Source organism: Balaenoptera borealis, assembly GCF_965194805.1.
Source record: "Balaenoptera borealis genome assembly, chromosome: 3".
NCBI lineage: Eukaryota > Metazoa > Chordata > Mammalia > Artiodactyla > Balaenopteridae > Balaenoptera > Balaenoptera borealis.
Window position 1 is genome coordinate 47948763 of NC_138866.1, and position 25179 is coordinate 47973941.

Here is a 25179-nt window from a genome sequence, read left to right on the forward strand (position 1 = left end):
AGTTTGATTTGCATTTCCCAAATGAGTAGTGATGTTGAGCACCTTTTCGTGTGTTCATTGGCCATTTGGATATCTTTTTTTGGAGAAAGGTCTATTCAAGCCTTTTGCCCATTTTAAAATCAGGTTTGTTGTTGTTGAGTTTTAGGAATTTTCTATATATTCTGGATACCAATCTCTAATCAGATATATGGTTTACAAATATTTTCTCCCATTCCATGGATTGCCTATTCACTCTGTTGATAGTGTACTTTGATGCACAAAAGTTTTTAATTTTCATGAAGTCCAATTTTTCTATTTTTTTCTTTTGTTGCCTGTGCCTTTGATGTTACAGCCGGGAAATCACTGCCAAATCTAAAGGTGTGAATGCTATGCTCCATTTTTTTGAAGGAGAAAAGAATATGCCACTCCAAGATATGTCACTATGGCATACTGGTTATTTTGAATTGAAGTTAGTTAAGAAAATAGCCAGTGCAAGAAGAATACTCTCACTCTCTTTGTCCCCCTGAAATCAGGAAATAAATCTCCTGTGTGAAGGCACCCTCCCTCTACCAGGAAGGTAGAAGGCATCCTTATTGCCAGAGACAGGAAATTCAGGGCCGAGAAGGCTGTATCAATAAACCTTGTTACTTCTTCAGTAATTTGCTATCCCAAGCCCAGATCCATTCATCTCGTTGATTCTTCACAAACATATTGTTTCCCTGTCTAAAAGGTATAAAAGCTGCCTGCTTTGGTCACTTCTTTGAGTCTCATTTCTTTATGGGCTCATGTATATGTACAAAATTAAATTTGTTTTTCTCCTATTAATCTTATGTCAATTTAATTATTAGACCAGTCAACTGTTAATCTTATGTCAATTTAATTATTAGACCAGCCAACTGTTAATCTTATGTCAATTTAATTATTAGACCAGCCAAAGAATCAAGAATGGAAGAAGGGGAAATTTTCCTCCTCTCCAGTTTTGGTGCCAAAAGTAGGGCTCTGCCTGGCCTGGACACCGTTCACCCTTGGGCTGCGGCAGCTGAGAGACCCTGGGACCTCTGGTAAGTGCTGGCAGAAGGAAAGAATTCGTACCAAATCAGTCTCCCAGATCTCTGTCTGCAAGGTCTCATAGAGGGGAGAATGGTAAGAATCCTTTTCTTTTGCTAAATTCAGATTAGTAGGAGAAAATATTTTTATGAATTAGTTCCTTGGGTATGGCGACTTGTAAAGATTTGTTGTGAGTACTCTTGTTATCTATTTATTCCTTTTCTCCCAGAGATGGTCATTGTTTTCCTTTTTCTCTGCCTTTTGTGTCATTTCTCATAAGGAGAAAAACCATAGGGCAGAACACAGGCATAGGTTCTAGAAGCCTGTTGTCTGATCTGGCTTCACACATTGGTGAGTTCACGGTTCTCATCAGACTGGCATCTATTTAGACAAACTTTGCTCTGGGTCCTCTCATGTAAAAACTGGGTGAAGTTTTCCTTTCATCTTGTTCTATGTCCTGAAAGCATAACTCTATGACCAGTAAGAATATTCTCTGGTTTCTGCTAGCCGGAGAATGCAAGTAATAGCTTGCACTTGGTGGCCAGTTGAATAGACTGGATTCCAAGACATGAAGTCACAAGCAATGTTCTCTTTGTCCAACTGTGCCAGCTTTCAGGGAAGTTTGTCATAAGGGGCCTTTGTCATCTCAGCCTTCGTTGTCTTGCTAGTGCTGGAAAAGTCTCATTCTATTAATGCCTGCCTGGTGTCATAGATTAGTAGGTCTGTGACTAGAGCGGCCTCATGTTCTTGTGAGAGACCAGAGACACTGTTTGCACTATACCGTTCTTACTACCTATGACAACAATGGTCTTTGCTTTCTTAGGCTAAATCTGGAATGAAGTTTCTGGATCTTCTGAGGACTATGTCTTTTGTACTGTCCTTTGGGATGCCTCTTGCATCCATGGTTAAACTGTAAAAAAGACTTACTGGTTTGAGTAGCTATTGAGATTAATGTAAGTTCCTACTCATCAATGGCCAAAGGATCCTTTGAACTGGCAATATTTGAAAGAAAGAGATTTTTTAAGAGCGCTCTCATTCTTAACGACTGTCTTACTGCTACCTATGGAAAGACCAAATTAAAAAGAGAACACAAAGGAATATAATGTCTAGCCTTAGGGACCCTCTTAACAAGATGAAAGAACAGACATTAGGCTTAGAAAAAAAATTAAAGACCACATCCAACATAAATTCCCCCTTTAAAAAATCTGGCCCCATCTCCTCAGTAAATTCCCTTAGCTCCCCAAACTCCTCCACCTTCCCCTTCAACACCCAGCTGCCTGTTTTAACTTCCCTTTCCCTAAAAGATTTATAGAGAGCACTCGGATCTCTAGGCCTCAAGTATACAGGTTACTCATGCAAATGCTGAAAGTCGGGAAGTAAATTTAACAGATGCCCCCAGGATGGAGAGTAAGGCTTTCTTTGCTATTCCTTACAACTCCTCCTACTTTCCAGGGCTCCATAATCAGGCTCTGCCAGCTTCAGGTCTTTCTATACAATGTCCTTTGTAGAAGTATCCTGGACCCCTCTACCCAACACCACAAAGAATTCATATCCCCTGGAAAGCAACAGATCTTTTAAATTACAAAGCCCTTTATCTCCACTTTCAGAAGGTTCTACCAAATTTAAAGACATATTAAAAAGATTATTGGCCATTTACAACCCTTCTCACTGAGGAAACAGATGACCAGAATTTCTCCCAGGCCCTCCTATAAAATGGTCAATAAATGGATTAGCTGGAGGCTGATGTTTAGCAAATACTACATTTATATTATATATTAAATATTATATATTATATGCAAAGGTAGAGGCTTTCCCACCCAAGGTGAATTGGTCTAAGATTAAATTGTACACTCAGAAAAAGGAGAACATCCAAAGGCCTTTATAAAATGCTTTGTACAGACTTTTCAAAGGCATACTGCATTAAGCCCTGAAGCTCCAGAATATAGAAATCTTTTAATTTCCTCCTTAATATGAAATTTTCTCCTGAATTTAAAAAGGCAAATTCAAAATAGTGTGCCTGGGTGGGCTAATCAACCTCTAAGCATTATGATGGAAGCAGCTACCCAATTCTTTGAAGATAGATTGCAGGAGAAAAAAAGGAATTATAATCAACAATACTTGATTTGCAACTTGAATCTTCAGAAAAACAAAAGCATAGCTCTGAGAGCAGCTCAAAGTCCACTCAGACCCTTTCCCATTTGCCTTCAGGTATTTGCAGATATTATTAAAAAATCAAGACATTGGAAGTACAATTATCCTGACTTAAGAAAAAGAAGGAAAAAATTAAGTAGTAATTACCTTAGACTGCTGATAATAGATATACTCCCAAATTCCTACATTCTTTCCCTGTCCCTTGAAGATGTAAATCTTATCATGTATTTATAAAGCAAACAGCTCAAGAGGTAAATAGAACACTGCTCACAATTGCCTGAGACACAAGATAAAAAAAGGAGGGGGGAGGCTTTTAAAAATACAAACTACTATAAACTCACTTGCCTAAATCTAGTCCACATCGTTCATAAGATTACTTGTCAAGGACAAACACAAATCTTAAAAGTCTCCTGCACAAACATTAGTAAAAAGCTTTAGCCATTTAAGAGCGTAAGCTTAACTTGTTCTGTCCTACAGAGATATAATTTGAATTCAACTGTTATTTATAAACTAGTGAGTGTTATTTTATTGGACCTGATTCATGGCTAAAGTTTTAGAACAAAAGCTATAAAGTCTCTGTGTCTGTCTGTATGTTTACATATGTCTATAAATCTATGTTATGTATATGTGATATTTTTCTACCTCTGTATGGTATTGCCAAAATCATTTTGTAAATGAGCTCTATTTAACTGGCTTAAACTTAAGCTCTTATGAATTAAGCATTCGTACAACTCAGAAACATAGAAACTAACTCAAATGTTTTTCAAGTTCATGTGATGTGGGATACCCTTTGCTAAATAAATGTTAGTTTAAGTTTGTTGGTTTAATTAAAATAGACATGTCTTCAGAGTTATCAGCATTAAATATAATGCAGACATGCAACTTTTATTCTACCTGGGTTTACTAGTCAAGTAAGCTGATGTTATCTCTGTTGCAAAATTTGTAAACAAGAAAAATAACTTAAAATGATGACTGGCCACTTGGATGTCTTACGAAATTTTCATGAGTGATCTAGATATGACTGTTGGGAACAAGTGAATTAAATAAATGTAAGTGGGATAAAAAATTTTAAGTGAACTTTTCAATAATAATTATGTTTTATGATGTATACTTAAATAGTTTTCCAACTCCCTTTGGTAAATTATACCCTTAGAGTTTTGTTAAGTTAAATTAAATGATAGAAATTTATGGAATATGTAGATAATTTCCAAATAAGATAAGACACAGAAACATTAATTATTGAACATGGGTTTATCCACTTTTGGTTTCTGATTACAGAGAAACTAAAGATATTTGGATCTATTAGTAAATATTATGTACCACATTGAAAGGTTACAATACAAAGAAACATATGTTTTTAGAAATTATAAAATGTATTCATAAATTTGCCAATCCAAGAATGCTGGTATAATGTACAATTCACAACTGCTTACTTCTTGGTTTTTACTAGAAATTAAGGTTTCTACAAATTAAAAATTCTAATTAATAAATGCAATTGGAACTACTAAAAATAATAAGAAAAACATTTCTGTGCAAGAAAAGTAGGTTGTGTTTAGGGTTAAAAAAGGTATGAGGTATGAAGATGCATTTTTCTTAAGGGAAATGAAGGTAACTTTACCTTAAAGTAAGGCTGGTTATTTCACAATGGGAAAAAGAGAAACAAAGGACAAACTAAATGAGAATAGAAAGTTGGGAAGTGAGAGAGAAAGAGAGAATTTTACCTTGGGTAATGGAGCTGGCTAAAATGAATTGTTAATGTAAGGGTTTAAAAATAAGCTTTAATATCAACAGTGTGCTTATGTAAAACTAAAGTTTAATTTTCTGCTTAAAAGAGCAAGTTTTATTGAACTCTTGGTCTGCTCCTGATAAGAGATTGTGAAAGGTTTTTCTTTACCTTGTAAGTAATCTGCCTAGGAAGCAAAGATTTTATATTTTACTAAAATAATTTTCTGTGCTTCATGTTGTCTTTATCAGGTCTTTGATTACCTAACTGAGTCTTAATAATAAGAGCTAAGTTTTGCTTAAAACTATGTAACCTTCTGTATTTGCCTTTAAAATCTTTTATCATTTTAATTAAATAATTATTGTTTCCTAATTATCTGTGATCCTATTTAGTCAAGTGTCCAAATCCTTTGATATTTTTGACGAACTTCCCCAAATCAAATTCTAAATGAAGTCTTTTGATCTGGAAGTAACTTGGGATTTTCCAGAGGTTCCCTGGAACATCTCAAAAGATTTGTTCTCTCTACTTATTAAAAAAAAAGGGAGATGTTTAACTAATTAGGCTTATTTGATATGTTAAATTACATGGGAAGCATTGTCAAATTATAAGTTAACACAAGCCTGCTTTATGTTATATTTGTATAGGTATATAAGTGTTCCAGAAATTATATGAAATTCCTAGAAATTTGATATGTCCAGGTATAATGTTATCACTAGTTATTACCTTAGAATGTATGTCACAGAAATAACCAAATTTCCTTGTTAATAGCATTGTAATGAGCTTTCATTAGATCTTCAACCCTGGACATTTTAAAGTCTTTTGTCATTTATACTTACTGTTTTACTTTGATGAATTTTGCAAATGTGTTTCATCTTCGGAGAAATTCATGGAAAGGACTCTGAGAAGTACTGTGGAATACAGACTTCTGATAACTTTTAGATCATACCACTTAACTGGGTAAGGATTTATAGAACTCTAAGGAAAACTGGATTCACAAAACTGCTAACAAAAGACAAAGATCAACGAGAATTAATTATTATACATGGAACTGAATGAACTGAAGAGGATGATTATAATTTTTATGACTTTTCATTTGAGACACTGCTGGTTCTTTAATGTTTTGTTTTTCCAGATTTAAGGGAAAATTTTCCCCTTTTCTCTTAAGCTACCCATGACTTAGAGCAATTTGGTAAAAGTATACCTCTGTGGACAAAGATGAAACATTTACTTTTTCTCCCTACTTTGTCCCTCAGGAATTAAAAAACTCTCAATGAGTATTCTTATTTTCATGGCAATATAATTATTTGCATAAGTTCAATAAGCATCTGTTTTCCTTGTAACAGGACACAATTGGAAACATTGGTCCAAGGCTTTGACTGGAATGTCGTATTTGAGAGAGACATACATAGACTCAAATATGACCAGAAACCTTTAAGGAACTAAAGCTGACTTTATGGAGCCAATAAAGCGCCTTGGAAAAATCAGCCAACCCTGTTTACAGGCTTCCTGGCAGCCTTACCAGGTGAGTAAGGAACGTCACCTCCTGGCAGGTCTGGGAACCTTAGGATATTTTGCTGATTTCAAAAAGAGAAAAATGCATCCAAATCTATAGGTACTGCAAGAAAAGTCTGACAGCAAATTCTCTGCTTCGCTTCCTAGCCTAGAGAGGCTTTTAAGAGTTTAATCTGAGATTTCTTATAAAAAGTTCCAGCAAAGCAAACTTTGAAAGAGTCTCTATGGTTAATCACTAAATAATCAGGCCAAGTTTATTGAAATTAGACTTAATTTGTGAACAAGTTAGTCTTATTGTGGTTATCTTTGTTAGAAATGGAGGTAATTATAGCAAAAAGTTTTCCTCCCTTACATTTTCTTCTAAGAGTTTTATAGTTTTAGCTCTTATGCTTATGTTTTTGATCCATTTTGAGTTAATTTTTGTGTATGGTGCGAGGTAAGGGTCCAACTCTATTATTATTATTATTATTATTATTATTATTATTGCATGTGGATATCTAGTTTTCCCAACACCATTTGTTGAAAAGATTGTTCATTCTCTATTGAATGGTCTCATCACTGTTGTTGAAAATCATTTGACTATATATGCGAGGGTTTATTTCTGGGCTCTCTACTCTATTCCATTGGTCTATGTCTATCTTTATGCCTGTATCATAATTTTTTATTACTGTAGCTTTGCAGTGAGTTTTGAAATTATGAAGTGTGAGTCCTCCAACTTGTTCTCTTTCAAGATTCTTTTTGGCTATTCAGGGTCATTGACCTTCCACACAAATTTTAGGATGGATTTTTCTATTTCTGCAAAAATTATTGCTGGAACTTTTATACAGATTACATTGAAACTGTAGATTGCTTTGAGTAATACTGATATTTTAACAATATTAATTCTTCCAATCTATGGACATGGGATGTCTTTCTATTCACTTATGTCTTCTTAAATTTCTTTCAGCAATGTTTTGAAGTTTTTATTGTACAAGTCTTTTACCTCCTTAGTTAATTCCTAAGTATTTTATTCTTTTTCATGATATCGGAAATGGAATTGTGTTCTTAATTTCCTTTCCAGCTTGTTTATCATTAGTGCATAGAAATGCTACACCACTGATTCTTAATGGGGAAGAGGAAACCTTTTGCCTTCCACCCCTACCTGAGTTGCCTGAGTTGAGAGTAATTGCATGCAATGAGAAGTGTTGTTGAGGAGAGGGCATTGTACCTTGTGAACATAACGGGGCCAAGATAAAGTGTTGACAGAATCCTGTTAGATGCACAGGCTGTTTCAACAGGCAAGCACAGATAGTCTTTGCTAATGTTTCTGTTTCATTTTACATGTAACCCAAATTGGGCTGAAATTATTTTTCTAAGAGGGAAAGAAATGGTTTAAATACACTGACAACTGAAATAGCTAAAAGAAAAAGTAAAATTCTCCTAAAAAGATCATGTAGACAAAGCTTTAAAATACACACACATACAGATACAACCCTCTTAAAAATAAACAAACAAAAAAAATACCCTTTTAGTTAATAAGAAAGGGTGATTAATTTCTGGACACCACTCCCCCTGACCCCATCAGCCTAGTCTGTAGCCTGCTTTGTGATGCACTGGAGTTTACCTTTGCAGTGGCCCAGACTGGCAACCAAGTTATGGCACAGACTATGAGTGGTTACACATCTCTGAATTTGAATCAGGAGCTATAATGCTGCAGATTACTTCTTTCAGAACCCTACAGCTCTAAAAAAAAAAAAAAAAAAAGAACCCTACAGCCAATATCTCATTTTAAAATTCTAAAGTCTACTCTCTGGAAATGCCAAACGGGGTTCCATTTATTCTCCAAGCCCCACACTAGAACCACCGGCAGTAGTTCTCAGCCAGGGGAGATATCACCCAGTAGGAGCCATCTGGAAATGTGCGGGGGTGGACTGGGTTATGACAATAACTAGGGGGCTACTGACATTTAGCGAGCAGAGGCAGGAACTCTGATGTCCTGCAGAATGCCAGGCAACAATGAATCATGCTGCTCAAAAGGTTCACAGGACCCTCCATGAGAAAGGACACTGAAAAAATAGCCGTAGAGCCGTGAATGAAAAATCTGCTCAAAGAAAGTACTCCATAAGAAAAGGTTCAGGGGCTTCCCTGGTGGCGCAGTGGTTGAGAATCTGCCTGCCAATGCAGGGGACATGGGTTCGAGCCCTGGTCTGGGAAGATCCCACATGCCGCGGAGCAACTAAGCCCGTGAGCCACAACTACTGAGCCCGCGCGTCTGGAGCCTGTGCTCCGCAACAAGAGAGGCCGCGATAGTGAGAGGCCCGCGCACCGCGATGAAGAGTGGCCCCCGCTCGCCGCAACTAGAGAGAGCCCTAGCACAGAAACGAAGACTCAACACAGCCATAAATAAATAAATAAATAAATAAATAAATATTAAAAGAAAAAAAAGAAAAAGAAAAGGTTCAACTCACTGGGCTTTTATACTTATGTCTTATGATCCCTATTACCTTCCCAGTGATGAATAAGTGGTAAGTGCTCATAATTCTCATTAGCATTATTACGCTTTATGGATGTTTAGTCCATGTTCATTTCAAAAAAGAGCACAGTCTCTTTCTTGCAATGCGCTGGTGGAATGAGATTATGCTGAGTTATATCTACCAGTGAGGAAAAAAAAATTACAAACAACAAAAACCCCTAGAATAATTACGGAGCTTGTGTGTTAGAGATTGATGGAAGAATGTCCTAATTATCCCACCTGAATTCCCAACCCATGAATAATAACAGACGACATTTTATTCTTTTCAACTGATGAGACTTGTTCCCCATCCCCCAAAATGAGGGACACGCCTGTTATAACCATCAGATGAGTTTTCTTCTTCTAAAAATACATCCGGTATTTTAATTTCTTTCAGGAGGAACTTTTCTGTTAAGAAACCATACATTTTCTTGTCATTTAGTGTTGGGAATCAACACACCACCCCTTATTTCTGTGGCACAAAGATAAAGAAGTGTTTTGATTGAGGGATCTTTGCCTTAGAGACTGTAGGTTAATTGTGGAGGATTCCATTCTTTCCATACTTTAATGGTGTTTTTAAAGTGTGGATCCAGGCAGACTTCCCTATGGCCTTTCATTTTAATTACAACTGTGTGTTTCTCTGAACTACATTTTGATATTTGCAGTAGGGGCTGAGGGGGTTTGATTTATTTGTTTTGTATATTTCCAGGTTAGGATTACAATGGCAATAAAACAAACAATTTCTAGGTCTAGAAAACAAATTAGAGGTTTATAGTCTCCCAGTCACTTGATGATATCTTTATTATTCTCATTTGTCAGTTAGCCCTAGCATAGGTGATTGGTTAGTAGTTGCTTTTAAATTAGAGGACTAATTCCAAACTATTCCAATTTAGAATTCTTCAGAGTTTCTACAATTAGTCACCTGGAAAAATGTCTTTAACTGTTCAGACACACAACCCAAGTTTGAGCTTGGTCATTCTGCCACTCATTTTTTGATCCCTACTGCAATTTATTCTGCAACAAGTAAGTACATCATCATCAAATGGATTAGATTCTATATAGGGAGGACATTTAATATCCTTTCCTGTGACGGGCTTTCAGAGTCAGAACACTAGTAAATGTATGAACAGTGGCTGCACTGTGAATCAAATAGGAATTGTAAAATAGCCTGCCAGCTTTCAGGGTTGTTTTTTGTCAGGCATTATCCTCTAATACCAGTTGGCCATTTTGACTTGAAAATACCAAAATAGCACATTGCAATCTCTACTCCTCAGCAAACATGAATTTCCTTTTGGTTCTCCAGCCACTAGGGACATTTAAAATCCATAAGGGATTTATTTGTGAAGCTCGTTGCTTTTCCCTCAACACTTTCAAGGCCCAGGGCATCAGGAGTGGAATTCATCTTGCTCGCTCACTTTTTTCCCAATCATGTGTTTCAACAACTGGAGACGTCACAAAGATTTCTTTTGGGTGTCACAATGTCGTGGTTTCCTCACTTGCCTTTGCTCATTTTTGAGGAGCAGTGTAGAGGTTAGAGGTGGAGAATAAAATGGAGAGATGGGAATAAAATGGAGAGATGGAGAGCAAGTTGGGGGACTAGGCAGGGTGTAGGGTAGGGTATGTGCACATAGGCTTAGGAGCGGAAGGGCTTGCATAGGATGGACGCTGTGGAATGATCCCGGAGTCCAGGAGGCACTGGTGAGCATAGGAAGAGGGAGGGGAGCAGGGAAGGAGGCACAGGAAGGTATCCTCCCCAGGGAGCCTCAGGGAGCTCAGGGGCGGAGAGGATGCAGACAGTCAGACATCAGCACCATGCTGGCTAAGGTGACGAATTTGTAAACAAAACCAAACAGGAGCCTTCCAAGTGACTTTCCCCTCCTCCTGTCTCCCCTCCACATCTCTGAGTGTTTTCCATTTCCCAGAACTCGATTTTCCAGGCCTAAAGCTCTGTTCTTTCAGCAGAGGACCAGGAACTCAGACTCAAAATCAATATTAGCTTATAAATCAAGGGCTTGCCATGTGTCAGGAACTGGGCCAAGCACGTTAAAGAATTATCTTATTTAATCCTCACAACAATTGTAGGGAAGTAAGCACTGCATCCCTGGTTGGAGGAGACTTAGATTAAGTCAGAACGTGAGCGAGAAGACTGTTTCTAAAGCAAGGTCCCCAGGGAAAGATTTTTTCCTTCAGCCCATCTCAATTCATGTTTTTAGAGGCAGCAGACTGATCCTAGCTTGCAGACTATGGTATAGGTTGGCCATTTTCACAAACATAATAGCAATTTTTACTGTCTGTGTAGCTACAGGGAGAGGTAAGGCGAACGAGGGCTGATGTAGAAGCTGTACTAACCAAAAGTGCTCTGGGGGCCAAGAGGGAACAGAATGAACCAAGGGAGCAATCAATCCATTCTGTACTATTTCCATGTGGTTTGCTGGGATGGTGCCACTTACCAAATGGGAGAAAGACAAGATGATGTCTGACTTCCTCAAATCAGCATGGGAGCCATCTAGGCTGTGTAGGTGGAGGGTAAGACACAGCAAGCTTCCCTGTCTCACTTGCTGCCAGAAACCATTCATTGAAATGACAGCTCTCCGCTTTCCAGCAAACCGTTGTTTTCAAAACAACACATGTCCACAGATACAGCTTCCTCTTGGAAGGAGGATCATCGGTTAGCCGCTTTTAAAGACCTTGACAAACACATAACCCTGGAAAAATGTTGACTCAAAGCCATGGATTTCACGGATTTTGTAAAAGGCCACAGGAGTGAATAGGCCATGTTGCAGCTTAAGAAATGACATGTAAGCTTTTAGTTCTTATCTGAGCCTTGGACAAGGAAATGGCTTGTGTCCACAAATGGGAGCTGGCATTTTTAGATGTTAGATGGGCTTTGTTCACTCCAAGGAAACAAGATTATTATTTTATATGGCATATGTTGGGTTTTCTTTTCTTTTCTTTTTTTTTTCATATGGAAGCCCAGACCACGAATCAGTAGGGTTCCAACAAAAGAAAAATAATGAGCCTGTTTCCACAGAAATGGCTCTGTGAACCTACTGATGTCTAATACTCCACAACAAGAGGCAAGGCAGATCTGACAGGCAGCAGCCCTCTGCCTCTCGGTAGGAAATTACCTATCGGTTAATTAATTTCTTTAAAAAAAAACAACACAGCTTTAATCCTAAATCCTTGGTGGATCTGAAGCCTTAGGCAGCCCCTGGAGTCCAGGAAGACTCACCTGCCCGAGCTGCCTCGCCACTGCTCAGATGGCTCCTTAGGTTTACAAAATGGTAACACCAGAAGTCCCTTGGCTGAGCTCCCCAATACAGTCCCCCCAGTAAGAATCGGACCTCCTCCATTCAGGTTAGTTTTTAATCACTGTGTTGTCTGGGGATATTCCCAGTGATGCAACTGAGAGATAGTACAAAAGTAGAAAAACAGGTACTAGGAGAAGACCTGGATTCTCGTCCGGGCTGATACTCCCAGCTGTTTACAGCGGGGAAATCTTTGGATCGTTCTTGGACTCAGTGGCTCAGCTGTCGAGTGGGGATAACAACGCCCAGACTGCACCTGTGTGTCCAACATTTGTGACAGTGTTTTGTAAATTCTGGAGTGCTATAGAAGGAGCAGGCATGAATAGAGAGAATGACCACCACCATTTATTGAGCAACTACTAAGCACTGTGACCTGGAAGGAACATGGAAAGGGAATCAGGGACTAAGAAAGGCAAAGGGGAAAATCTACGATCATGACTAACTGTGACTATTAATCAAGACCTTAATCATAAGCAAGAACTCAATAAACAATCCAAAGAGTGGGGGAACCTTGTTTTTTGGAGGGGGAGGATGGGTAAACTTTACCCATCTTTACATCCAATTTTGAAATTTCCAATTTGTGTTGACAACCTTAAAGAGATTTGATTTTTTGAAAACCAACTGTGATACAAAATCAGTTAACAAGGATTTATTGAACGTTTAGTGTGTGTGGCCCAGAAGCATGTGCACTTGTTACACATAGTAAGTTTCTAAGGAAACCGGCCACTGGGCGGATGTGAGCACGCTGTGGGCCACCTCAATAATTCTAGGACGGCACTTTGTTTCATTGGGATCTTCTGGAGGGAAAGGCTCACATGCACATATAGTGTTTGAAAGGTTTTCTGTGGTCACAGAATTAAACTTGCAAGCCTAGTATCTGAGGCCAACCGGCTTCTGCCTCCGCCTCAGGCTGATTTAATTTCCTGTATGCAAAGCCAGCAGGCGTCCGTGCACACATAGCAACAATTTCCATCAAAATCTCCACTGCCTGCTCCACATCACCAGCCCTAATCGTCAGCCAAATCAGCCTGTTCTCTGTTCTCCAAACACAGTTCATCCCTCAGCAGCCACGGCTTTGCCATCTCTCTCGTCCCTCACACACATCTATATTGTATAGCCCAGCTCAAGCCTCTTTTCTGCCAAGGAATGTTCCTCGGCGACTACAGTACCCTCCTCAGCCCCTCAAGGCCACACCAGCCTACGAGCCTGTGCTATAATAATGCAAGCCATTTCTCTGGCCTTAGAAAGTACAGCATGCTGACTGGTGTTATTAATTATCTTTATTTTATCCAGCCATTGTTCTCATAAATATTTATTAAACCTGCTATTCTAGCTCCAAAAATTGCTCTAAATCTGTCTGTGTTTACCGGTTAAACAGACTCAGCTAGGTTTCATCAAGGGGCCCTTGTACTTGTTGTCTCCCCTGTTTGCAATGCTGCAAGGCCCCCGGGTGGTGCAACCCATAGCTGTCACTTTCTCCTTCTGGCCTATATTCAAACACCAAGTCTCCTCTTGATCACACTATCTAAAGGACCCCTGTCCAGCCCCTGTCATTCTCCTGCACATCACCCTGCTTATTTTCTTCAATGTATTATAATAATCTGGAATTATCGAATTAATTTATTGATGATCAGCCTCTCTCCTCCTCTAGATGTAAGCTCAGAGCAAAGACCTCGTCTGTCGTGTTCACAGTAGGCGCTCAACAAATAACTGTTAAAAGAATGAAAGTCCGCCACAGCACAGCCAGCACCCCCTAGGTCCTCAGTAAACGTTTGCTGCTTCTGAGGATGAGTACCTGGCACACAGCACCATCCATGCCCCTCACCACAGCCCCACCAAACAGATGCTCCTGGATACAGGTTGCTTACACTGGCTTTCGTTTGCTAGCGAATGGGCTTACAAAGCATGTTCCCTGAAAGGGCGCCTCCCAGACTCTTAGCTATATCTCATCTGATCTTCAAGTATCCGCACATTCTTGGGCCAAAAAAAGAAGCTTGAGACCGGTGCACGTCCTTCCCTCTCACCATTTCTTGGTTGTTTTGGGCAACATCTAAATCATCAATAACTTTTCCCAGGTGCAAAGTTACACACAAACGCAGTTTGAAGGCGTAAACATCAGTCTGATACCGAGCACTCCTTGGTAGCACTGGCCCCTTGACCAATCTGTGACCACTCATCTCAGACAGAATCCCACAGCCCTGAGAACATAAACCAGAAGGGCTCATCTCCTTTTTATTAGTTGAGTTTCAGGGACGGCAGGGAGCGATTCACTTTTTTAAATGTACTTTTTTTCTTATACAAGACATGCATAGCCATTATTGGAAAGCTGGAAAAAACAGAGATTCAGAAAACAAAAATTTCCTATAATCCTACCACCGAAAGACAGCCAAGTTCACCTTCACAGTAATCTTCAAGTGCCTTTCTCCCACTTGAAGTGTTTATTTTTGGTGTGTAATATCATGCGGGAAAGATAATATTAACTAATATACATAATTATTTGCTGGGTCCTGCGTAAATGCTGACCTTCTGAGATGTTTTCTCATTATCCATTCTGCAAGATTTGTCCTCGCCCTCTGTCCCCCACATTCTTAAGAAAATGAAGTTATTTTAATGTTTCCCCATTACTCAAGTGTCAAATTTTATATCATGTCTTTTAAGGCTATTACACAGCTCTGATACATAGTACAGAGTCATTTTTTCTTCTTTTAATCAATATTGTTTTTAGAACTCCTGCCCTAGGTGCATAAAATAAATTGCCATACCAATATCCCTTTGATTATCTGGAGTGAATAGAAGAAAAATGTAAGAAATTAAAGAGAAAGGGACAAGTTTTCTTTTACTTTGTCACAAAGTAAGGACAACTGCCCACACTGGTTCAGAAATACCCTGAGGCTGGAGGGGAGTAGAATCAAGAAAGGGACTCTTCTCCCCAGGACAGCTATTTATTTGCCATCTCCAAAGGGTGAAAGGAACTGTCTGAAATGTTGACTTGGGAACCAGTCATCTTATAGATACTATTTTTTTTAAAGTCAGATTTATCAAGGTATAATTTATACACATTAAAATTCACCCTTTTTTCATGTGCTGATAAAAGGGTTTGACAATTGTGTATATATAGTCCTGAAACCACTTCAACTGTAGATACTATTTTTAGGAGCTATTTAACCACCTTGGCGCTCACTTTATTCCTTTTCTAGCCTGCCCTCAGAATGAACACTTTTGAGACCAGTCCCCAGGTACTAAGAGCAGTTCTGAGAAAGGAAAGACTGTGAACTTAACTGGCCTTACTTAATATACCATGGAGTTCAGGGCGTTATTAAATCTCAGAGTTTAGCAGGACCCAGAAAGTTACCTTGCAGAACCCTCTACCCAAAACAGAAATCTGTTTTATAACCACTGAATTAATACACTTTAATCATTGGTGACACATGTTAAGAAAATATCTATAAACATGTGGAACCCGAGTGGCCCTATGTTTTATTTAACAAGTTTGGTCCAGCTTTGGCAACCCCTGGGGGCTCATAAAAAGGAAGGCCTCTTCAGCATTAGGGTTGAGGATTTTTCTAGGAATGAGCAAGTTAGAAAATGGCTCCTTTGCAAATTTGTGCCACTAACCCTTAAAGACAAGCTAAATATGAGACATTTGAAACCCTCTAAACCAAGACCCTAACTTCACAGATTAAAAAAAACCAAAAAAACAAAATAAACTTAAGGGCTACAGTGATTAAATGAATTGCCTTAGAAAAGGTAGCTATAACCCAGTGTTAGAATCAAGGACTTAAATCTGGGTTTAAGATACCTGGTTAGATGCACTTTTCACTGTTTCTTGAGTATTTCTAACATTTTGGTACCCCCTAAATTGGAAGCATTATTAAGGTTCAGATTTCTTACTAAATTCCCCACCTACCCCACATACCCTCCCATGCGTGGTCACCATTGGAAAAACCCTATTAGGAGAATGTGGGAGGGATCAATGAAATAAAAATAATATCCTACTCTCTCTCCTGACCCCTCAATACCCTATGGTGATCACTACCCAGCAGTGAGACATTTTAAGTTATTTAGACTAGAGGAACTGGGCTTGATTTTTCCACCTTAGTTATTTTTTGTACTATTTTTGCAAAGAATGTAAATAGCCAGCAAATGTGACTACAGGGGTTCCTTGATTAGTGAGTGAATAGTATTTGCTAAGCCGATCTCTACATTTTAATAAAATAGGTTTAATGTTATGTGGAAGGAGAAAGAGATAATTGTGTAGATTTCCAAGGAATTTTTTAGAAGCTATCTCCTTTTAGTAAATGTGTGGTGTCTTTTGATGAAAATGTGAAGGGAAAGACAAAGGGGCATGGAGGTAGCAGAGCCACACGTATGCTTAATGAGCTGTCAGTCATGGCTCTCCAAGGTACTGAACTGATGTTCATGAAGAAAATGTGAGAATCAGTGGAGGGTATTAAAGAGAGCTGTCAGTTCTGAGGCTGGAGGTCTGGATTCGAGTTTCAACATGGCTGAGTAATCATAAACAAGTCTTTTCACCCCTCTGGGCCTCAGTTTCCTTTTCTGTAAAATGAGAGGATTGAGGTGGATGACTGCTTGATTCCTTTCTAGTTCTTTTTGCTTGTTGCTCAAGAGATAATAACGTAGTTTCACTCTTGTCACTCTATCATTAAATCCCACAGCTCTGGGACTCTCTCAATGTAGTTAAGTTTCAGCCCAAATTCCAAAATTAAATGTCCAAGGGAAGCAGATAAATATGAAGAAAAGCCCTGTGACCAAGTGGACACCAGCTGCTTGAGAGAAGGGTTTCAAGCTCCCCATTCTCTCATGTTCATTTCCTGTCTTTCCAGATTACTCGCACTGCACCCTGATTCTAAGAATTCAGGACACCTATCCATTGAGTCTGCTGCCTTTTCACTGTCTCTCAAGACCCCCATGTCCTCATGTGCCACCTTACCTGGCTTATCTCCCACAGTCCATCATGTGGCCACTCCCTTTAAACAAACAGCAACTCTGCCTCTTTCTCCCTCGATCACACCAGCTGCTAAAACCCCCAACCCTGGTTGAATCCAACTCCCAATCTACCCTTGAGCAACTAAGAGTGTTGAGTAAACACATAAGCACAAATTCACAGATATTAACTTCAAGTGGGTCCTTAGTGCTGTCCAGATTTTCTTCCACATTTCCTTAGTCAACTTCCACTGACTTTTTTCACACCTTCTCCTTTCTCCTTGAGCCTCTAATACCTCTTCTCTCTCTCCATCGTCATTCTTAGCTGGTGACCTTACTTCTTATTTCACTGAAAAGTTAGCAGCATACAGAAGAGAACGCCCTTATTCTACCATGACCAATCCCACCAACCTATGTGCATGTGCACTTCTATGCTCATAAACTCTGCCTTCTCTTCTCTTGTGATGATGAACTGCTTGTGCCCTGTTGTTTTCTCTGTCTTGGTGAGGAGTCTTCAGCCTGGGATCCCATATTTCCTTATCTATTAAAGGACTTGATCCTTGCCCTTTTTTTCTCATTTTCTCCTGCATCACCAATTTTCCTCTCCTCTTTATTGGAACAATCCCATCAGCATACAAACATGCTAAAATATCTCCCATCTTAAGAAAAACAACAATAACAAAACCTGTCCCTTGACTCTGCACGCCTTCCCCAGCAAGAAACCCATTTCTCGGCTTTCCCTTACAGATGGCCTGGAAAGCTTGTCTGGCCTCTCTGTAGATACTATTTTTCCTGCAGTTCCTTCCTGTGCTCACTCCAAATAGCCTTTCCCCCACCACTCTATAGAAACTACATTTGTCTTGGTCACCAGCAGGTCCAGCTCCCAGTTTGCCGAGCCCAATGGGCATTTCTCAGTCCTCATCTTACTTGACCTTGGTCTTAGTTTGCTATGGTTGCTGTAACAAATTACTACCAACTTCATGGCTTAAAACAGCAGAAATTTACTCTCTCCCAGTTCTGGAAGCTAGAAGTTCAAAATCAGTGCCACTAAGTGGAAATCAGGGCCATGATTTACCCTGGACTTTCCAGGAAAGAATCCATTTCTTGCCTCTTTCAGCTTCTGGTGGCTGCTGGCATTCCTTGACGTGTGGCCAAATCACCCCAATGTCTGCCTCTGTGGTCACAATGCCTCCTCCTCTTCTGTGAGTCACCTCCCTCTGCCTCTCTCTTGTAAAGATAATTATCATTGAATTTAGGATCCACCAGGATAATCTAGGATGATGACTTCATGTCAAGAACCTTAACTTAATCACATCTGCAAAGACTCTTTACCCTTATAAGGTAATAGCAGATTCCAGGGGTTAGGACTTGATATCTTTGGGGGCCATTATTCAACAACTATAACCTTCTAGCAACGTTTAACACAGTGCTTTGCTTCCTTTTCCTTAAACACTTTCTTCATTTGACTTCAGGGATGCTGCCCTTTCTTTCTTGATTGATTCATTCAGAACGGTGGTAAAAGGCACATAACAAAATCTACCATTGTAACCATCTTTAAGTGTACAGTTTAGTAGTGTTAACTATATTCACATTGTTGTACAACAGATCCCTAGAACTTTTCCATCTTGCAAAACTGCAACTCTATGCCCACTGAACAACTCATTTCCCCCGCCCACTACCCCTTGGCAACCACAATTTTACTTTCTGTTTCTATGAGTTTGACTACTTTAGACACCCCATGTAAGTGAAATCATACAGTATTTGTCTTTTTGTGACTGGCTTATTTCATTTAGCATAATGTCCTCAAGGTTCATCTGTATTGCAGCATGTGGAGGGATTTCCTCCTGTTTTAAGGCTAAGTAATATATCATTGTATGTTTATATCACATTTTGTTTATCCATTCATCCACTGATGAACACTTGATGAACACAGATGAATATCCATTCATCTTCACTGATGAAGAGGTGGGTTGCTTCCACCTCTTGGCTATTGTGAATAATGCTGCTATGAACATGGAAGTACAAATATCTCTTCAAGATCCTGCTTTCAATATGCCCAGAAGTGGGATTGCTGGATCATATGTTAATCTTATTTAAAAAAAAATTTTTTTAAGGGACAATACTTTATTTTTTAATTTTTATTTATTTATTTTAAAACATCTTTATTGGAGTATAATTGCTTTATAATGGTGTGTTAGTTTCTGCTTTATAACAAAGTGAATCAGTTATACATATACATATGTCCCCATATCTCTTCCCTCTTGCATCTCCCTCCCTCCCACCCTCCCTATCCCACCCCTCTAGGTGGTCACAAAGCACAGAGCTGATCTCCCTGTGCTATGCGGCTGCTTCTCCATACTGTTTTCCACAGCAGATGTACTATTTTACATTCCCACCACCAGTGCAGTGCACAAAGGTTTCAATTTCTCCACCTCCTTGCCAACACTTGTTATTTTCTTTCTTTTTTTTTTAAATTTTAAAGTCTTTTTTGAATTTGTTACAATATTGCTTCTGTTTTATGTTTTTTTTGGTTTTTTGGCTGCGAGGCATGTGGGATCTTAGCTCCCAGACCAGGGATCGAACCCGCATCCCCTGCATTGGAAGGCTAAGTCTTAACCACTGGACTGCCAGGGAAGTCCCATTTTCTGTCTTTCTTGATTCTTATTTTACTTTACTGTCAGTTCCATCTCAGTCTCCCTTCTTGGTTTTATTCATCTCCTCAATCCCCAGGTCTCAGTATGTTTGCACTTCCTATGTTAACATTCAATAGCCATCGCCATCCTGCCCTGCTAATCTCATTCAGACCCATGGCTGTAAGTATCATTGTTTTGCTTACACCTCTCAAATCTATATCTCAATTACTAGTTTTGCTCCTGAACTACAGACTCATATATTCAACTACCTACTCACTACAGACTCATATATTCAACTACCTACTCAATCTCTCTACTTGAATGGGCATCTCAGACTTGATATGTCCCAAACCAAATTCTTAATTTTTCTCCCCTGAGACCTGCTCCTCCCACAGTGTTCCTCATGCAGTCAATGGCAGTTCCATTCTTCTGGTTGCTCAGATTAAAAACTTCGAGGACATTCTTGTTGCTTCTTTGTTTCACATCTGACCTCCAATCTCCCAGCAAATCCCTGAACTGTTCCTTCAAAATATATCCAGAATCACCCCTCTCTCCTCCCTTCCACTTCTGCCATACTGGCCTAGCCACATTTATTTCCTGCTTGAACATTTCAATATCATCCTGTCTTCCCTGATTTTGCCCTTGCTCCTTTCAGTCTTCTCTTCATGTAGCAACCAGAGTGTTTGTTAATAAAAGGTATGTCAGAATGATGTCAGTCCTCTGCCTGTAACTCTCCAATGGCTTCCCACCTCACTCAGAGTAAAAGCTCAGTCCTTTACATGGTCTACAAGAGCTGAATAATAAGCTCCATGGGCATCTCTCTGATTTCATCTTTCATCTTTTCACTCTAATACAGCTACAGTGTCTCCTTGCTGTTTCTTGAACATGGCGAGCCTACTCCTGTCCCAGGGCCTTTGCACCTCCTGACCCCTCTGGAATGCTCTTCTTATAGTTCACCTCCTCACTTTATTCAGGTGTCTGCTCAAATACCAACTTATCAGAGGCCGTCCCTGGCCTTCCTGTCTAAAAAATCACCCCTCCTTCTTACACCTCTCATTCCCCTTACCCAGTTTTATGTTCTTTCTTAGCACTTATCACCATCTGACATATTTTATCTTTATTTATTTCTATGGCTTGTATTGCCCACTAAAATATAAGCTCCCTGAGCACAGGGAATTCATCTGTTTTGATCATTACTGAATCACTGGTGCCTAGAACAGTGCCTGGCTCACAGCAGGCTTTAAATAACTATTTGTAGAATGAATGAATGAATGAGGCACCTATAATACCTTTGTCCAAAAAGTCATTTCCCAGAAGGGGGTTTGCTTTTACTGATCATTTATAGATGGGCTTTGAGAGCTTTGGTATTTTGGGACTTAAAAAAAAATTACAGGAAGTTAGCTTTAAAGCAGGTTTCCTGATGGACACTCTAAATGTTGCCTTTACCTGAAGGTTAGGGGATTTGATACTAACTTCTAGGTGATATTCCTGAGGCTTATTTGTTCCATTTAATTTTAGGACATCAATATAGAATGATAAGTACAATAGTGGAAGCTTACCTTCAAGAACTCATATTGTATTTTCCACTGTTTTGAGGAAAACACCTCTGAGGCAAACCAGAACCAGATTTGCAGATGAAGAAATAAAGAGATCAGGTGACCTGACGAAGGTCACAGATGGTGACTACAAGCCAATTCTTATGTCTCTGAGAACTAGTACTTTCACTAGAAAACCCCAGAAAATAGAATCCCTTTTCTTACTAGGTTTTTCCTATGAAAATGACTAGTTTCTTCCATGAAGCAGGGCCAAGGATGGAGCTCACATCCAGAACATTTTGCTTATGGTGGTGATGGATGGGCCAGGCTCATGGCTACTGTGTTCCCCATCACCAAGGAACAGGCAGGACAGGGCTGATCAAGCAGTTTGTGGTCCTGAAATAAAGCAAAGCTGATTCTGCTGCAGAGGAATGAAAGTGTTCAGACCGTATTTGTACAGTGTGCTAACCAAACACATCAAAGGAAGTACGCACAGAAGAGTCAGAAGAGCGATTCATGCCCAGTTAGAGAATTATTCGCTTGGCTGAGGGTTATTTACACTGTCATGCAGGTTGAGGCTAAGATAAATGGGCCACTTCACAGACAGGGGTGGTGATTAGTCATATGTGTAGAAACATATTCTGGAATTTCTAGAGATAAATGCTTTCATTACTGGCGAGTTTAAAACTAGGATGACACATTTACTTCTGGCTGGAGAGAACAGATAATATCATCCTAGCAAATAGTTTTCCAGAGGCACTGAAACTCTGCTATGAAGACTTTCATTTATCTGTCAAACTGGCATCAGAGCAACCTACTTCAATTACTACTGCCAGCCTCATCTCTCAAAACCAGCCTCACCTCTTCCTTGTGTTTTCCACCCTACCAAGCATAGAAAGATCAAGGGATTTGGTCTTCTCTCATCCTAAGGAATATTTCCATGAAAATCGCACCAAAACTGAGAGAAAAGAGAGGTAGACGTACTTTTAGTTGCAACATGTGGATGTTCATTAACCTCACCCACACTCGATTACTTTGGGCTGTAACACACAAGGCTTATATTTATGACTAATGCCTGTGTATTCTTTCTTTACCTTTTGTCTCGCTTGGAGAAACAAATTCTGCCAGAGCTCCTAGAGAATTCTGTGGTTTATGGATACTCATTTTCAGAAAGCCTGTGTGTCCTGAAAGGCTGCTTAGTGAGTGACTCTAGATTCTTAGCGCCCTCACACCTTTTCACTTCTTCGGCAAATGTTAAATGGTTCCTGCGGATGTGTGCTGCATCCACCATCGGGGAGTAGACAGGAATGGGACGAACAGAAGTGGTCAACGGCCCCATTAGAGCAGCTATTTCAAATAGTTGGAAAAGAAACAACAACTAGCCCTGCATCTACGCCAGTTCGCTTGCTGGGCCATCATTCAGGTGACCCCTGATTAGGCAAATGAGCCCAATTCATTTTACAGAGGTCTCATTAATACTCTGGCATTACAGATTCATTTGAAATTCCTGGGATTTGGTCCAAAAAACCCTAACATCAGTAATCCCACTTGCTTGTAAAATGTTTCCTATTGTAAATAAAAGTCCGTAAAAGTGACTAAAGTTATGGTCTGGTAAGAACAAAGAGAGTACATAAATTATATGAGACTGTGGTTCAGTTCCTACCGTTTACTGTGATGGTACAAAGGCTGGCAAAAGCCAAACACCCAGCAGGGACTTCAGAGGAGACTTGGTATTTCCACGAAGTGTTTTGGTGTCATGACAAAACCTTACGAATCTGGTTACACAAGGGGATCGGTTCATTATTTGCTAAGAACGCCGGAAGGCGTAGTTTCAAAAACATTGTCTTCCTTTAAGTAACAGATCATTCTTTCTCAACATCTGGGTGGCCTTATTTAACGTAACTGGGCAACTAAACAGAAATCTTGCCAGCCTTCTGGCACTAGTTTCCTTTCAAATCTCAGTATAATCAAGAGATTTCGAGCTTGCCTACTTAACATGTCAGGCGGTACCGGGAGCCAGGGGTAGAACAGAGAACCAGACGCAACCCCAGTTTCCAAGAAGCCCACACTCTATAGGTAAAACAGACCCATAAATAGGTAGTTTCAACATGGTGTCTTGTGTGCTAAGATAGGAGAAAGCCCAGGGTATAACGGAAGCACCTAGGAAGGGTACCTAACCCATTTCTTTTCCAGAGAGAGAAAGAAAAAAAATTAGAGTTTACAGTACTACTGTGAAATACAGTGATGTGTTAAGTAAGAATTTCTCTCTAAGTAGTAAGATGGTGTTTGCCAGGGGTTGGGAGTGAGGGATATGGGGAGATGTCAGTCAAAGGGTACAAACGTCCAGCTACAAGAGCTACAAGATGAATAAGTTCTGGGAATCTAATGTACAGCATGGTGAATATAGTTCTATAGTTAACAATACTGTATTATATACTTGAAAGTTGCTAAGAGAGCAGAACTTACATGTTCTTAGTGCATACATACACATAAAAAAGGTAAGTATGTGAGGCAATGGATATGTTAACTAACATTACTGTGGTAATTACTTCTAAATATATTGCATCGCACATCTTGAACTTATACAATGTTACATGCTAATTATATCTCAATAAAGCTGGAAAAAAAAAAAAGAGACTCTGATACATAAAGGGTCCCCCTGGAAACAAAATAAGTACTAATATAAACTTGTTTTGTAATACCTGTGTAAGGAACATTATGATTTAATCTTGAATAATAAAACACTGAAGTACAAAAAATAATTTTTCTCTAGCTAATAATTGCAAAGCACTTGAGGGCATGCTCAATATAGAAGTATATGATTGGTCCAAGTCATATACTTAAAGGTAAACGGAACGGTCCAAGTGACAGTGAGAAAGGCAAGGAACTTAAGTTAAGTATGTGACAGAAGCTGACAGCAGAAGCAGAAAAGAAAGATGCCAACAGTCTTCTCCAGCTTTGGACATGAATTGATATTTGATCCTTGGCCACATACATGATCAAGACAAACCGAACTCGTGGAAATGCAATTTGAGCCAATGACACAAAGAATCCGACCCGCCTGACTTCAGAGGCCTGATAACTGTTTGCTGTTATTTATCCAATGGCAGCTGGGTCTTAATTGAACTAGAGACCCTGACTTACAAAAGAAAATCTGAATATGAGGAATTTTAATGCTATTAAATTGGGAAAAGGGATCAGAGGAAAGAAGAGTGGTGATTATAATTCAACATGACCTCAGCTCCAGATAAGCAGTAGACATTTGATCTCAGACAAAATTATTTCCCATGTTGCTGGACTGACTATTCACTCAGATAGAATTATCTTACCAAATGGAACCGCTAATGGTCAGGGGGGGACAAAAAATGAGAAGGCCAGCACATCCCAGGCAGGAGGGAAGACTCTTCTCTTCATTAAAAGCCCAAGTAAAGGAATCATTGAAGTACGTTTGGCACCCTGCCCCAATTCAGACAGTCGTTATCTGCCCCAACTGGCTGCCTCTTTCTGATTGGACAAGAGCTTATGAAAGGTGCCCACACATTGAGTTATTGATTGGGCCATGAGTGAAATGAATGAGTCTGAAGATAGAGAAATATAAACATCTGGCACTTATATCCAAGTGTTTTCTCAAACTGATTACTGTCTTGGTGACTTTAATACCTAGACTATTATAAATGTTAGTCTATCTTTTATTGACTTAAAAAAATAATAGTTGGTGAAGGATAACAAAAGTAATCTTTCAGAAAGTTAGAAATCTCTGACAGGGAGCAGCATTGGAGCCACAATGCTCCTGTGTCAATGGTCATTTTGGGTCGGTCATGTGCTAGAACATGAAACTTTGGCCTACATTTCTGCC

At 39.4% G+C, this 25179-nt stretch overlaps 1 protein-coding gene and 1 long non-coding RNA gene across 3 annotated transcripts in view; one reads left to right on the forward strand and one right to left on the reverse strand.

Annotated features, from left to right (window-relative positions):
- Positions 1 to 25179, reverse strand: part of GNG2 (G protein subunit gamma 2) — a 129459-nt gene that overhangs the window by 31053 nt on the left and 73227 nt on the right. The window lies entirely within an intron of this gene.
- The window catches only part of LOC309625419, a 606027-nt gene continuing 590319 nt past the window's right edge, over positions 9472 to 25179 (forward strand). Inside the window, exon 1 of the long non-coding RNA XR_014242515.1 lies at positions 9472 to 25054. This is a non-coding gene — a long non-coding RNA (uncharacterized lncRNA). The remainder of the gene's footprint in view (positions 25055 to 25179) is intronic.